The sequence below is a fragment of the Lipotes vexillifer genome, unplaced genomic scaffold, assembly GCF_000442215.2.
Source record: "Lipotes vexillifer unplaced genomic scaffold, Lipotes_vexillifer_v1.1 scaffold253, whole genome shotgun sequence".
Taxonomy (NCBI): Eukaryota; Metazoa; Chordata; class Mammalia; order Artiodactyla; family Lipotidae; genus Lipotes; species Lipotes vexillifer.
In genome coordinates this window covers 862854-879612 of record NW_006780322.1, presented here as the reverse complement: position 1 = coordinate 879612, position 16759 = coordinate 862854, and the positions used below count along the sequence as shown (strand labels likewise).

At 37.3% G+C, this 16759-nt stretch overlaps 1 protein-coding gene and 1 pseudogene across 1 annotated transcript in view; one reads left to right on the top strand and one right to left on the bottom strand.

Annotated features, from left to right (window-relative positions):
* EXOC6B (exocyst complex component 6B) overlaps positions 1–16759 on the bottom strand; it is a 688324-nt gene that overhangs the window by 633473 nt on the left and 38092 nt on the right. The window lies entirely within an intron of this gene.
* On the top strand, positions 3–1317 carry LOC103084407 (general transcription factor IIE subunit 1 pseudogene; annotated as a pseudogene).

Sequence of the window (16759 nt, the reverse complement as noted above, 5' to 3'; positions counted from 1 at the left end):
AGATGGCAGATCCAGATGTCCTCACCGAGGTTCCTGCAGCATTGAAGCAGTTAGCCAAGTATGTGATCCAGGGGGTTTATGGCATTGAGCATGCTTTGGCCTTGGACATCTTGATCCGAAACCTCTGTGTGAAAGAGGAGGACATGCTGGAGCTGCTCAAGTTTGATCAGAAGCAACTTCAATCACTCTTGAATAATTTAAAGGGAGACAAATTCATCAAGTGCAGAATGAGGGTGGAGACTGCTGCAGATGGGAAAACCACTCACCACAACTACGACTTTATCAATTATCGTACTCTTGTTAATGTGGTAAAATATAAATTGGACCACATGAGAAGGAGGATTGAAACTGATGAGAGAGATTCCACCAACCGGGCCTCCTTCAAATGTCCCATTTGCAGTGGTACTTTTACTGATTTAGAAGATAATCAGCTCTTTGATCCCATGACAGGAACTTTCCGCTGTATTTTCTGCCACACATAGGTAGAAGAAGATGAATCAGCAATGCCCAAAAAAGATGCACACACACTTCTGGCAAGGTTTAATGAACAAACTGAGCCCATTTATGCTTTGCTTTGAGAGACAGAGGATGTGAACTTGGCCTATGAAATACTTGAGCCAGAACCCACAGAAATACCAGCCCTGAAACAGAGCAAGACTGTGCAGCAACTGCTGCTGCAGCTGCTGGTCTGGCAGGTGGGCACCACCAGGAAGCATGGGCCACCAAGGTCCCTCTTATGAGTACTTATACACTCAGAATGTTGTCATTAACATGGATGACCAAGACGATCTTCATCAAGCCTCACTGGAGGGAAAATCTGCCAAAGAGAGAACTATTTGGTTAAGAGAGAGCACTATCCAAGGAGCACATAGTTCTGAAGAGATGAAGGAAAGTGGCTTAGATATAGACTCGTTTCAGGAGCGTGAGGAAGGCCGTGCGGGGCCAGATGATAACGAGGAGGTCACACGAGCACTGCTCATTCATGAGAAGAAGACCCCCTCTGCCACAGCAGGCTCAGTGGGGGTAGCTGCTCCTGTGACCACTGCCAATGGCAGTGACTCTGAGAGTGAGACCAGTGAGTGAGACAATGACTCTCCACCCTGTGCGGCAGCTGTGGCTGCACATCATGGGGAAGAGGATGAGGAGGAGGATGAATTTGAGGAAGGAGCAGATGACCCCACTGTCATGGTGGCTGGCCGTCCGTTCTCCTACAGCGAAGTGAGCCAGAAGCCAGAGCTGGTGGCCCAAATGACACCAGATGAAAAGGAAGCATACATAGCAATGGGACAATGCATGTTTGAGGACCTCTTTGACTGAGCTTTCCCTCCCTTTTCCTCCCTTCTCTAATGCTCATTTCAAAAAGAAATTCCCTACCTTTGAAGAAAGTGTTTAGTGGCTTCCTGCCCCTCTTGTTGTAAATCAACTGTTAATCTTGTGCAAAGAGTAATGGGAGAGAAAGTTTGATTTTTATGCCAGAAACTTCCCCACAATGTAGGTAGCATTCCCTTTCCTATTACTACAGTATTAATATTTTGCTGTATTTCCTTATCTAATTATTTTCCTTTCCCTTTTAAGACACATTTTCTCCCTTCTGAAATGAGTGTGAGAAGTCTAAAGGTAAATTCTTCATGTCTGCCTGTAGAAGCTCACCTTGATAGGTTACAGTAATTCACTGATCACATCCTTCTTATCTATTCTGATTAAGCATTCCAAACAGCTCCTGATATTGCTGCCAACCAAGCAGCTTGGCAACAGGCAAATCATTGATGAAGGAAAAAAAAAATCTTAAAACTTTATATTGCTTCACAGTTTAGCATGGAGTCAATATGTAAGGGGAGGTGGGAGTGTCTGTGGAAGAAGGATGGTTATGCGTAAATCTCAAGATTAATACCTAGACCAAAACTGGTGTCTTTAGAACTGACTTGACTGACAGATATTGTTTTGCTTAATGCCTTTTGGTTTGTATGTTGGATAACAGAAAACAGAAAGTGTGTTTGGTAAGCCCTTAGGAAGAAATTAGAGAAAAAACAGGGACTTGGGGCGAGGAGTCCATGTAAAGGGTTGAAGAGTGGAGAGTACTGGGAACAGTCCCTTTTAACACTGTCTGAGTTTGTGCTGATTTGGAAATCCTTTATATAAAGCTGAGACTGGTCCCCTTCTTCAGTTCTTCCACAGTGCTATAAATTGTTTAGAGGCCATTCCAGCAGAAATCAGCATATGGCAATTGATTACTCCTCTCTCTTTTTTTTTCTCTCAACATTACTGAAGGCCTTGTCTCTTTTGATTCTTGTCAGGCATGGTACTTTACAGTGCATCCAGTATATCGCTGAGCATTGTAACCTCAAGGAAAATGCTTTATTTTGGGTTCTGATATGCAGCATGGTATTATTCCTTAAGGCAGAACTTTAAAGAACTTTCATACAAGGTTCTACAACAATTGTATTTTTATAATATTTTCCCTTGCATTGTCATTTTAAGTATTTATCATTTTATAGTACATGTGTAAAGTTAAGATAGATTTTAAACATCTAAGCCTTGTATAAAGTAATGATTCATTTACCTGGGTTGTATTATGACTGAATATTGACAATAAATCTATTTTATACTGACTGAAATTTGTTAATCTAGCTCTGTAACACCTTGGAACATAATTAAAATGAATACTCTTCCCATTTAAAAAAAAAGCATAAAGAGGAAAATAAAAATATATAAAATACAGAAGACTATAAAAAATATGAAATATATGGGATAGAGTCAAAATGCCTACCCCAGCAGTTCTCAAACTGTTTGGCTTAAGAATATTTTCATACTCTTAAAAAATATGGATCTCCCCAAGAACTTTTGTATATGTGGTTATATTTATTGACATTTATCACATTAAAAATTAAAGCTGAATAAGAATTTAAACATAAGAATACACAAGCATATATTACATTAGCCATGAAAACAATGACTGTCTTCACATATCATATAGCCTCTGGGGTACTTCACTATATTCTCCTGCAAGAATGTGAGTAAAAGAAGAAAACAATATCTTAGTGTTACTAGGAAAATAGTTTTAAATTTGTGACTCTGCAGAAAGAGGTCTAGTCTTTCTATAATGGGGGAATGGCAATATTTTAAACATCATAGTCAACTATTTCCCAAAACTAATGAAAGACATCAATCCACAGTTTCAAGCTCTACAAACCCGACAGGATAAATACAAAGAAAACTATATGTAAGCACCTCATAGTAAAACTGCAGAAAAACAAAACCATAGTAAAAAATATTAAAGGAACAACATTAAGATTAAGAGCTAACTTTTTAACAGGAAATATATGTCAAACAACAACTGAATTATACAGTAAAGTGCTGAAAAAATATAAACTGCCAGCCTAGAATCCTAAAACTAGTTTTTAAAAAAAAAGTCCCTTAAAAATTAAGGCAGGCAATGTAAAATGGTACATCCACTACAGAAAACAATTTGGCAGTTCCTCAAAAAATTAAAAATAACTTACCATATAATCCAGCAATTCTACTCCTGGGTACATACCCAAAAAAAGTGAAATCAGGGACTCAAAGAAATATTTACACATCTATGTTCATAGAAGCATTATTCACAACAGCCAAAAGGAGGAAGCAATTCAAATGTTCATCGAAGGATGAATGGATAAACAAAATGTGGTACACATACAATGGAATATTATTCAGCCTTAAAAAAGAAGGAAATTCTGACACATGCTACAACATGGATGAACCCTAAAGACATTATCCTAAGTGAAATAAGCCAGTCACAGAAGGACAAATACTGTATGACTCCACATATATGAAGTACTCAGAAGGGTCAGATTTATAGAGACAGGACGTAGAATAGTGGCTGCCAGGAGAAAGGAAAGGGGAGAATGAGGAGTTATTGTTTAATGGGCACAGAATTTCAGTTTGGGAACATTACGAAAATTCTGAAGATGGATGATGGTGATGATTGCACAATAATGGGAATATACTTAATGCCATTAAACTATACACTTAAAGATGGTTAAAATGGTAAATTTTGTTATGTATATTTTACCACAATTTCAAAAAAATTAAGGTAAAATAAAGACACTTTTCATACAAACAAGCAAAAAAAATGAGAGAATGTGTCAGTATTAGGCTTGCATTCAAAGAAATGCTAAAGAGAGTTCTTCATGCAAAAAGAAAGTAATCTCAGAATAAAGCACAGAAATGTAGGAAACCAAAAAGGGGTAAACATAAATGAATGCTGACTCTACAAAATAATAATGTCTTGGGGGCACTAAATGACATGTAAAACTAAAATTCATGACAGCAATAGATTAACAGATGGGAAAGGGTAAATGAAAATGAAGTGTTATATGGTCCTAGTAGTGTCAAGGAAGTGATAAAAGAATTAATTTATATTACACTCTAATGAGTCAAAGATGCATGTGGTAATCCTTAGAGTAATTTCTACAGATTAGAAAAAGAAGAACCAAAAGACAGCAAAAGAAAAAAAAAAAACAGTCAATAATCAGGAAAAGAAAATCCAGCAGCCATCAGACCTTTCTACAACACCGAACACCAGAAGACAATACTCAGGGAAACAAAATATGAGTCAAAGTTTTAAGTTCAATGAAGCTGTCCTTTGAATGTACAGTCTACAGAGCAGCCATTCTGAATATACAATAACTCAAAATTTATTGTTTATATAAGTCCTTCTGAAGGTAACTGGTAGAGAAAAACTCCAACCAAACTAAATGACAAGAGAAACTTCAACAAAAAAGACTGGAAGTAATAAGGGAACATATTTAACTGCAACTCTAAGACAAAAAGATCAGATTAAGAGTGACAAAATATGGTATATAAAAATAGTATGTGGGATTCCCTGGTGGCGCAGTGGTTGAGAGTCTGCCTGCCGATGCAGGGGACACAGGTTCATGTCCCGGTCTGGGAAGATCCCACATGCCGCGGAGCGGCTGGGCCCGTGAGCCATGGCCACTGAGCCTGCACGTTGGAGCCTGTGCTCCGCAACGGGAGAGACCACAGCAGTGAGAGGCCTGCGTACCGCAAAAAAAAATAGTATGCAATAACACAACATTGTAAATTAACTATACTCTAATAAAAATTTTTTCAATAGTATGTAAAAAGTATACAAGTAATAAAAAGAAGAGAGAAAAGATAGAAAGTAGTATAAGCTGGTGCCGCTTCATACCTCATAACTGGGAGTCAAAGCTAAGCAAATCAGGTACAAGTCTACAATCCCTAATCTAAAACCCTTGGGGTTTAGTTTAGTAACATTAGTAACTCTGCAGCATATGTAGGAATATTCACACAAGTGGTAAATATAAAGACTATCACTATCTCACAGCAACTCACATCAAGTTTTGTTGCCAAATGAATTCAGACAGCTTTTGACAACAAATAGTTTCAGAGCCTTTGGAATTTTCAAATTGCAAATGAGAGATTATGGGCTAGCAGAATTCTAAACATTTTAAGACTATAAAGTAAAATACTAAGATAATATTATTGACTAATATTTGTGGTCACAGAAAAGTGAGGGAAAGAAAATATAGGAAATTCTACTGTTTCTGTCAGATGAGGAACCAATAAATACTATCTCCAAAAAAGGGGCGGGGGGGGGAAGGGGAGACTGAGGATACAATTCAAAGAAACCACAAGAAAATATAATTTTTAAAAAATTATAAGACAAAACAGATCATGAGATCTTCACAGTAGTATCTTCCTCCACCCCCCCACAAAACAATTCTTTTACTTGATACTAAATTTTTTTTTAACATCTTTATTGGGGTATAATTGCTTTACAATGGTGTGTTAGTTTCTGCTTTATAACAAAGTGAATCAGTTATACATATACATATGTTACCATATCTCTTCCCTCTTCGTCTCCTTCCCTCCCACCCTCCCTACAGTGATGTAGGGAGTGACTACAGTGATCCAAATTCCCAACTTGTACTTGCAGAATGAACTGCTGATGAGCATAAAAGTCACTAGGGGGCAGCAGAGTACAAGGAGCGTCCTCTGAAAAGCAGTGAAAACTCCAAAGGACTTACATAGCCAGTTACCCACTGCTCAAAACCTCTCAGTCATTCACAAGCACAAAAAGACACTCACCAATTAATCTGTAAAATCCACTAAGAGATTCATTATATTACTTCATAATTTTTTAATTTTTATTTTGAAATAACTTCACATTGTACAAATAATAGAGAACTATTTAGCCGTTATGCAGAATTCACCAATTTGTAATGTTTTTGCCACATTTGTTTTAACACTTTCTCTTCTACATATATGTACATGTATGTTTAGAATGTGTTGCATGTATTATACCCTTAAAACTACAATGTGTATTTCCTATCTTACCTAACTATAATACAATTATCAAATTCAAGAAATTTACATTGATACAATTATAATCTAATCCATAGTCCATATTCCCATCCTGTCAACTATCCCAATAATGTTCTTTAGAGCGTTTTCATTTCCTCCTGGAGAGTACCCGGCCCAGGACCATGTATTACATTCAACTGTCATGTTTCTTCAGTTTCCTTTCATCCAAACTATCAGCTCTCCAGCATTGTAAACACAATTTTTAAATTTTATACTATTAAATATTAAGAACCCTAAAGAACTTTTGTTTACATTGATTTATATATCTATATTTACTGTAGTAGAAATTAAAACTGAAAATTAGAAAATATTAATTCATTAATATTAAAAACCAATCATATTTACATGTTAAAGAATATATTTTATGAAAAATAATTTTATATTCTGAAATAAACAAATAAAAAATAGTTGGAAGAGTCTTTTGCATTTGTGCAAATATCTTTAATGTCTGCAGAAGATATCTGGACTCTATAACCACTTCTACATTAAATCTATTAAAATGTTGGGTTTTGGTTACAGTATATAAAGAAAACCTAGCCTTGCACATATGTAGTTGGAAAAGGGAGAAAGTATTTTTAAAGCCTTTTCAGAAAACTTTATATATATACACACACACACACACACACACACACAAATTTATGATACAACCTCAAAACTTGATGAGTTTTAGATTAAAATTCATTGGTCTATCTTATACTTCAAATGAATCTTTTACCAATGTATGATTTTATAACATCAGGTATTGTTCATTTGAAAAATACTGGTTTGCTGGGTTTTGCAGGTTTTGCAAATGTTGATATGTTTCATTATACAATTCAAAAAATCACATTCATTATATCACCACTCGGTCCCATAAGAAAAGTTTATAAGTACTGACAATCTTTAGGAGGGCGACAGGCTACATCTGAAAATATAAACAGGCAGCAATAGTAAATTCCACACAAGTAGTGCAAATAACAAATTGGTCATTCTGCAGAGCACAATAATAAAAACAGACTTAAAATCTAGTCATAATTCATACTAGTAATGAAAAAACTGTCATTTTATATATTGATAAAGATATGCAACCAGGGAGGTTGACCTTTAGTCTGTTTATACCAAAAAGTCATCTTTTCAATTCAGGAAAGGGATATACAAATTTCACTAACCAAAACGTTCAAGCATTCATGGGTATTAGTCATCTCCTATTCCTTCTGAACACATCACATCTTTGGGTTAAAGGCTAGCATGCTCAAGCAAAGGTTTTCCAAAAATGCCATGTTTCAGAGGAAAGTTAAGATCACCAATGAACTCCAAAGTTTATTTCCTTTAGGTTTGTGAGTTTTCTAAAAGGTGTTAAAGTTCAAAAATATAATAAAGAAAACAAACAGTTTAGTGAAGAAAGCAAGATACAAAGTCCATATGTATCTACCCATATATTAACACTATATATATATATATATAGTGCACATGTACATTAATAATATAATATAAACATTACAGTTTTGTTTTGTTTTGTTTTTTTGCGGTACGCGGGCCTCTCACTGCTGTGGCCTCTTCCGCCGCGGAGCACAGGCTCCGGACACGCAGACACAGCGGCGATGGCCCACAGGCCCAGCCGCTCCGCGGCATGTGGGATCCTCCCAGACCGGGGCACGAACCAGTGTCCCCTGCACCGGCAGGCAGACCCCCAACCACTGCGCCACCAGGGAAGCCCAACATTACAGTATTTATAATAACATTTAGTCCATGTTCACTACTTATAAAGGACTGTTCTAAACATCCTGTAGGTACTATCTTGCTTAATTTCAAAGCCATCCCATGATATAGAGTAACAGTATTATTTTCATTTTACATACAAAGAAACTGACTCACAGATAAGATAAATTATTTGCCAAGTCACAGAGCCATGATTAAAGTATAAGTATACTGACACGGAATCCCACACTCATCTATTTCTCTATCTGCCCATAAAAAAAGAATATATAGAAACTTCCCTGGTGGCGCAGTGGTTAAGAATCTGCCTGCCAATGCAGAGGACACGGGTTCAAGCCTTGCTCCGGGAAGATTCCACATGCCGTGGAGTAAATAAGCCCGTGTGTCACAACTACTGAGCCTCCGCTCTAGAGCCCGCGAGCCACAACTGCTGAGCCCGTGTGCCACAACTACTGAAGCTCGCACACCTAGAGCCAGTGCTCCGCAACAAGAGATGCCACTGCAATTAGAAGCCCGCGCACCGCAACGAAGAGTGGCCCCCACTCACCACAACTAGAGAGAGCCCGCATGCAGCAACAAAGACCCAACACAGCCGAAGATAAATAATTTTTTAAAAACAATATATTACATATATGAAATGTACATATTATAACTTGCTGCCCCAATACAAAATATGCATAACTTTATAAATATACACGTTATAGAAACACATTGTATGCACTTTTCAACTACACAGAAAACATTTACTAAAAATGTAAAACACATTGCCAAGAGAAAAACACATTGCCAAGAGAAAAACACAAGAGTCCCATGTTGCAGTCTTACCTAATACCAGCTTCACCCTGTGTCTGCAGATGCCTGCTCACAGTAAGCTAATATATTAAACTGTTCTGCTAAAGTTAATTCACATAGAGTTTCTATAACTTGCAACCAGAGTCCCAAGCAATATAAACATGTATTATTTTCATAATCAATAAGGCAAAAAAATATTTCTGTACTGTTTATTTCTTTTAAAGAAATGCTCTATATGTGAGATGTTGTATTATTAAGATATAAACTCCAAGAGAAAAGGAATAATTAACAGCTTAATAAACAACAAAACAGGCCTGCAGTGCAATGAATTTTCCAAATTTCTAAAGGCCTATGCCAGTGTAAAATCAAAACAAGTAAAAGTAAAAAAGAACGCTCTTTCACTAAAGCCAAAAAGGATTAGAAGAACAAGTTTGTCCATCACTTTACAAAATAACCTGATTATACAGGAATTTTCTACAGCATTTTTCGTTGTTATTATTGTTCTTCTTTTCCTTCTATGTATCTTCAAAACATCATATATGCAGGATGAAACTGCTTTAGGAAACCTGAAGGATTCAGTACCCTAAAATATTATATTTTAACCTTGAGGAACTGCTATATACTCTCAGCTGCATTCATGTAACTTGGCAAACTGACAAAGGTTTCCTTCAGCAGATACATAGCAGATGAAGTAACAGGAGATGCAGTAAGACCTAATTCTAAAGTGACTGTTTTTCCACTTTAAACTACCTTAGGCTGGGGCTTCCCTGGTGGCGCAGTGGTTGAGAGTCCGCCTGCCGATGCAGGGGACACGGGTTCGTGCCCTGGTCCGGGAATATCCCACATGCCGTGGAGCGGCTGGGCCCGTGAGCTATGGCCGCTGAGCCTGCGTGTCCGGAGCCTGTGCTCCGCAACGGGAGAGGCCACAGCAGTGAGAGGCCCGCGTACCGCAAAAAAAAAAAAAAAAAACTACCTTAGGCTACCTGACACCAAATTTCACTGAGTTGATGACAGTATCTAATGTGTTTGCTTTATCTAAAAAAGAGGAAATCAAAGAAAAAAAGAAGGAAATAAAAAAAACGGCCCTCAACTATCACAACTCTCTTTACAATGATGTTTCCTCACTTGTATAAACAGCTCAAATTACAAAAAATCTGAGGTTGCTATTAAGCATTAATGGCACAAGAAATTAAGTCACTGCAACTTATTAAGAAAAAAAAAAACTCCATTTAAACCACTGTCAGTCCAGTTTCCAGGGACTTTTGTTTTACAGAGATCAAATTCCTGACTCAACGAATGCTCCAGCCTTTCTATAACTACTGGCAGATTAAACTTTTTACCATAAAGCTCCCACCATACTATTCTTCAGTCCCTCAAAAAAAATCGTTACGTCCTGATTCCATACTGAGGATTCTAAATAAAATCTAAACACCTGAGCTTAACAGTCTCGTACTTTCACAACAGTACCCTAACATTCCTATCCATCTTTGTTCCACACTACTCCTGTCCATAAGGTTTCTTCCTCTGTGAGCAACTGAAAGATTTTTCCTATAAAGAGCCTGACTGTCAGGATGGGCTGGATTATACTACTATAACAAACAACCCCAAAATATCAGTGAATAAAGATTTATTTCTTTCTGATGGCATATGCATATGTCCACTGTGGGTCAGCACGAGTCTCTGCTCTACAAAATCCTCATTCTAAGCAGCCAACATCCAGAGCAGTTGTCAGCAAGACTTTTCTATAAATGGCCAGATAGTAAATATCTTCAGCTTTATGGGATATATGCTCTCTGTAACAACTATTCAACTTTGCTGTTGTAGTGCAAAAGCAGCCATAGACAATACGTAAACAAATCACAATGGCTATGTTCCAATAAAACTTCGTTTACAAATACAGGCAGACCATATTTGGCCCACAGGCTAATCAGAGCACTGCAGATCACTGTGGCAGAGGAAAAGAAAGCATAGTGAATGCACAGATTCTTAAATCTTCTATATGGAAATGACTCAGGTCACTTCAGCTCACACATCATTGGTCAAAGCAACTTACATGGCCACACCTAACTTCCAAGGGGCAAGGACATGCAATCATAACATGTGACTGGGAAGAGAAACAGAAATTTGGGGTGGATAACCCTAATGAATAACACAAATTATATTTTCTTGGTCACTTATTGTTTCCACCTACTAGAATGCCCAATCTATCTCTCCTTTTTTACTAATCAAAATACTAGCCATTTCTCAAGATTCAGTTCAAACGTCACCTTCTCCAGAAGCACCTAAATCTCCAAACCCTATGCCTCCCATCACCTCCCAAAGCCCTCTTGTCTAACCTTTCTAACATCAAGTGTTTTCTACATTAACAAATTCCAGTTTCTTGGGATAGGTATTATGTATTATTTAAGGCATAGGACTTAGGATTCAATAAGTACTTGGAGGATAAATGAAAGTACCACTGGTTTCTTAAGGCATAGGACTTAGGATTCAACAAGTTCTTGGAGGATAAATGAAAGTACCACTGGTTTCTAGGTTTTTGTCTGGTTTTTAGTTAGTTTAAGGATCTAAAGTGGCATATAAAGATATAAACAATACAACATTAAATAAAATTAAAAACAGGAGAGCAATAAACGATACAAAGGGCAGCAACATAAGACCAGAAGTGAAGATGATACACAAGATGCGTATCATATCTTTTCTGAAGGTGAACCACAAATTTACCTCTAAGTATTCTAGTAGACAAACAGAAGAAAGCAAGCAAGATCCATCTTACCAGTCACAGTATCAATGAGCTGTTGCTTAAGATAGGCGTATCATAGAAATAAGGCCCCTTTAAATAAAATATTTGGATTTTTTTAAATATAGTGAAACATTCTGTAAAACAAGGGACCAATAAATGCTTTTCTAAATAAGAACTACAATGCAGAAGATACTGAAAGGCTAATAATAATCAGTAAATATTTTTTAAGGATGTCCTTTGCATCAGCCTGGATAACAGAAGGAATACAAAGAAATCATAAGACAGTCTATGACCTAATAGTTGGAGGAACAAAGCATACATACATGACATGATATAGAAAGTACTAAGACTATACTATACTTTAAACTTTTATGGAGCACTTACATTCCAGATTCTATATCCGACACTGAGGATAAAACAATAATAAATAAAATACTATCGCTGGTCTCAAGAAATTCACAAACAATTAGAGGAAACTGATACAAACTATAATAAAATATAAATACTCTGATAAGGATATTTACATAGGGCTATGGGAACCAGGATAAGAAAATAATTATTTCTACTTCTAAGGAGCGATCAAGGATGGCTTCACTGGACAAGTCATTTGAACTGTTATGGTATGCTACAACTTGACTATGAAAAGCTTGAGGTGGGCAAAAGAGAACCAGCAAAAAGTCAGACCTCAATTTTCGAAAACATTTATGGCAATGGTATGGAAAACGGACTGACCAATTAGTAGACTATACATTCTGCTAGGGCAAGACAATGTCTGTCTTGTTTACTGCTGATATACTCAGTGCTGAGCACAGCGTCTCACACTTAGCAGACATTATTAAGTATATATTTGTTGAAAAAATAAAAAAGAACGCAGCAGAGAAACAGTAAGGAAACTGTTGTCCAAGAAAAACATAAGGGCCTGAATTAGGCCAATGACAGGGGGAGGTAGGCATAACATCAACACTGAGTTAGTCTTTACTTAAATGCTAAGTTCTATGTCCTAAGAACTATAGGAACTTAGAGAAAACAGCTATAGAGACTAAAGAAGCAATCTGGTCACAAAGATACCTCACAAAGAACTCTAGGAACAACTACCTGACAATGTATTACATGTTATTAGAAAGCAATTCTCTCAACTAGCACCGACTGCAAATTCATCTCAGAAGATCTTTAAAAAGTCTTCATGCCTCAATCTCTAAGGTTTTCTTCTTTCTTATTTTCCATAACAGTTTTAAGGGCAATTCAAGATTTTAATTTACTTTTAATTATAACACAAACTTCAAGAAGGTTTTAGCCTAGATCCAGAAAGAGACTACTAGTCTAATTTCTAAGATTTGGCACTACAAGTTCAAAAGACTAAAAGGAAGACTCATCAAGCCATCTGAGCTAGATAAGAGAGACAAGACTAGAGACTTCCCTGGCGGTCCAGTGGTTAAGACTCCGTGCTTCCAATGCAGGGGAAAAGGTTTGATCCCTGGTCGGGGAACTAAGATCCCACATGCTGTGCGGTGTGCCCAAAAGTTAAAAAAAAAAGAGAGAGAGACATGACTAAAAGAATTTCTTAATACTTGATATTCACATTTTTCCTATTCAAGCTTGACTTAAAAAATAATTTATTAGAAAAATGAGATAATACCTACCTTACAGTGTTTTTCTAATATAGCACAATATTTTGGATACAGCACAGCAGTCAAAAGCAAAAACACTAGATCTAGACTCCTTAGATTCAAATTTCCGTTCCTTTGCCTAACCATGATCTCTGCATTACTCTGAGCTTGTTTCCTTATCTACCTCATAGGGTTGTCGTATTAAATGTGTTAATATGTGTAAAACTGCTTAGGATATGGCCTGCACAAAGTAAGCACTCAATAAATGTTAACTGCTCTTATTATCTAAAATATCTAATACAAATACAGGTATTAAGATGAATGTGAAGGCTAGTCATTTAGCCTGTGTATGAGCCTAGCAAACTACCTTACATCAACATTTATATTAGCAGTGTTCTGGAACTGGAGACTCTTAACAACATATATCCTGCAGGAATATCAAGAGTGTCCCACATTACTAATGCTACCACCGGCAAAGCCCTGAGCAAGAACCACATTCTTGGCCTGAGCTTCTTCCTTAGATCATTTTTTTTTTAACATCTTTATTGGAGTATAATTGCTTTACAATGGTGTGTTAGTGTCTGCTTTATAACAAAGTGAATATAAATTCAAAGTGAATACATATACATATATCCCCACATCTCTTCCCTCTTGCATCTCCCTCCCTCCCACCCTCCCTATCCCACCCCCTCTAGGTGGTCACAAAGCACCGAGCTGATCTCCCTGTGCTATGTGGCTGCTTCCCACTAGCTATCTATTTTACGTTCCGTAGTGTATATATGTACATGCCACTCTCTCACTTTGTCCCAGCTTACCCTTCCCCCTCCCCGTGTCCTCAAGTCCATTCTCTAGTACGTCTGTGTCTTTATTCCCGTCTTGCCCCTAGGTTCTTCATGACCTCTTCTTTTTTTTTTTTTTAGATTTCATATACATGTGTTAGCATACGGTATTTGTTTTTCTCTTTCTGACTTAACTTCACTCTGTATGACAGACTCTAGGTCCATCCATCTTCCTTAGATCTTAACGTCAGCTTTTTCTCTAGGATGCTGGGATGAGTCACAACCTCTCCACTGAATTCCTGATTTAGACTCTTTAATGGGGTGTGCCGGGCTGATTCTGGGTGTGGTGCCATGTTTGGCATCATCTCTTCTGAGAATGCTGATGTGGTGGAATTCAGCTGTATTTAGGCTGGTTTAGCTTGTAATTTTCCAGTTGTTTTTTTTTTGAGAAATTATTGGACTTTATTATAAGCAAAGATTTTAAATTGCATAGTATGGTTTACATGTAGGCCCTTATTAATTAATTTTTAAAAATTTTTATTGGAGTATAGTTGCTTTACAATATTGTGTTAGTTTCAACCATACAGCAAATTGATTCAGCTATATATATATACATACATCCCCTCTTTTTTGGATTTCCTTCCCATTTAGGTCACCACAGAGCATTGAGTAGAGTTCCCTGCGCTATACAGTAGGTCCTCGTTAGTTACCTATTTTATACATAGTATCAACAGTATATATATGTTAATCCTCCTCTCCCAATACATCCCACCCCCCCTTCCCCCTTGGTAGCCCCACCCTTTGCTCTCTACGTCTGTGTCTCTATTTCTACTTTGCAAATTAGATCATCTATACCATTTTTTTAGAGTCCACATATATGCATTAATATACAATATTTGTTTTTCTCTTTCTGACTTACTTCACTCTGTATGACAGACTCTAGGTCCATCCATGTCTCTACAAATGACCCAATTTTGTTCCTTTTAATTACAAATGAGTAATATTCCATTGTATATATGGAATTTTTACTATGTTAAATTTACTATGTTAAAGCACATCTTCTTTACTCATTCCTCTGTTGATGGACATTTAGGTTACTTCCATGTTCTGGCTATTGTAAATAGTGCTGCGATGAACACTGGGGTGCATGTGTCTTTTTGAATTACGGTTTTCTCTGGGTATATGCCCAGTTGTCGGATTGCTGGGTCATATGGTAATTCTATTTTTAGTTTTTTAAGGAATTTCCATATTGTTCTCCATAGTGGCTGTATCAATTTACATTCCCACCAACAGTGCAAGAGGGCCCCCTTTTCCCCACACCCTCTCCAGCATTTATTATTTGTAGATTTTTTGATGATGGCCATTTTGACTGGTGTGAGGTGATTCCTCATTGTACTTTTGGTCCACTATTTCTTTATCAGGGTGAGGAAAAGCACAAAACATGACTACAAGTTCTTCACTTAGCACTATCAAGTCCCCTGAAATCCCAAAGGAACTAAGACCTTTGTCAACTATCTCCTAAGAAGCAGTATTAAGTCCCACCCAGACTGCCAATCATGTGAGACAAATAATTTATCCAACTACAAGATGTTAAAAGAACCATTTTTCACCTGATATCCCTAATTTAAATGTGCCTGATATACTGTCATCACAGTGACCTAAAAATAACAAGTGTTTTTTTTTTTAATTCAAAAATACTCCTCCTCGGGCTTCCCTGGTGGCGCAGTGCTTGAGGGTCCGCCTGCCGATGCAGGGGACGCGGGTTCGTGCCCCGTTTCGGGAGGATCCCACATGCCGCGGAGCGGCCGGGCCCGTGAGCCATGGCCGCTGGGCCTGCGCGTCCGGAGCCTGTGCTCCGCAAATGGGAGAGGCCACAACAGTGAGAGGCCCGCATAACGCAAGAAAAAAAAAAAAAAAAAAAAAAAAAAAAAAAAAAAAATACTCCTCCTCTACTTACTAGCAGTATGTGACTCTGGGCAAATTATTTAACTTATCTGAACCTAGTCTCCTCAGCTATAAAATGCAGATAGTAATATCTATAAGAACATTGCTATTATTATTAAATGAGCTAAGATATATAGTATATCTAGCACCAATCCATAAATGCTAGTTTCTTTCTACCCTTCTCCCTACTTAATCCCCACCTCCAGGGAGTATACAGTGAAAAAGTTTGGAGGACAGACTAGCATGGGTGTGTGTGGTTAACTTGCTGAGGCACAGCTTGGAGACACTGGGGTTCTTGACAACAACTCAACATCTTCTGGGCTGAATGTAAATTAATGATATCAATCTCCTACTTCCTCATTTTAGGTGTGCCTCCCAAGTTCCTAAAAGGTAGGTGTGATTATATGTTTAATGTTTGTATCATGATTAACATCAAGAAGAAAACTTCACTTTCTGACTCCATTTTCTGACTCAGAAGTCAAAATGTTCTACATTTCAGGAATAATGTGAAAATCAGAACTACTACGTGGTGGACATCAACCTGAATTTTCTCTCAACTGTGTAACAAAAAGCCAGAAAAGAAAATGTGTACAGATAAAGTAAAAATGGCAAATGTTAATTACTGAATCTAGGTGATTGGCCTATTTTTCTGTAAATCAGGAATTTTGCTGAATAAAAAGCTGGGACAGCAGAGGACAGAGGGGCAGTACTTGACACACTCATACTACACTAACACTCCCAGAGTTCAGGGGAGAAAAAAAATTACTTTTTATAGCATCTAATTAATAGAAAGCAAAATCTCTCTGATTTTTTCC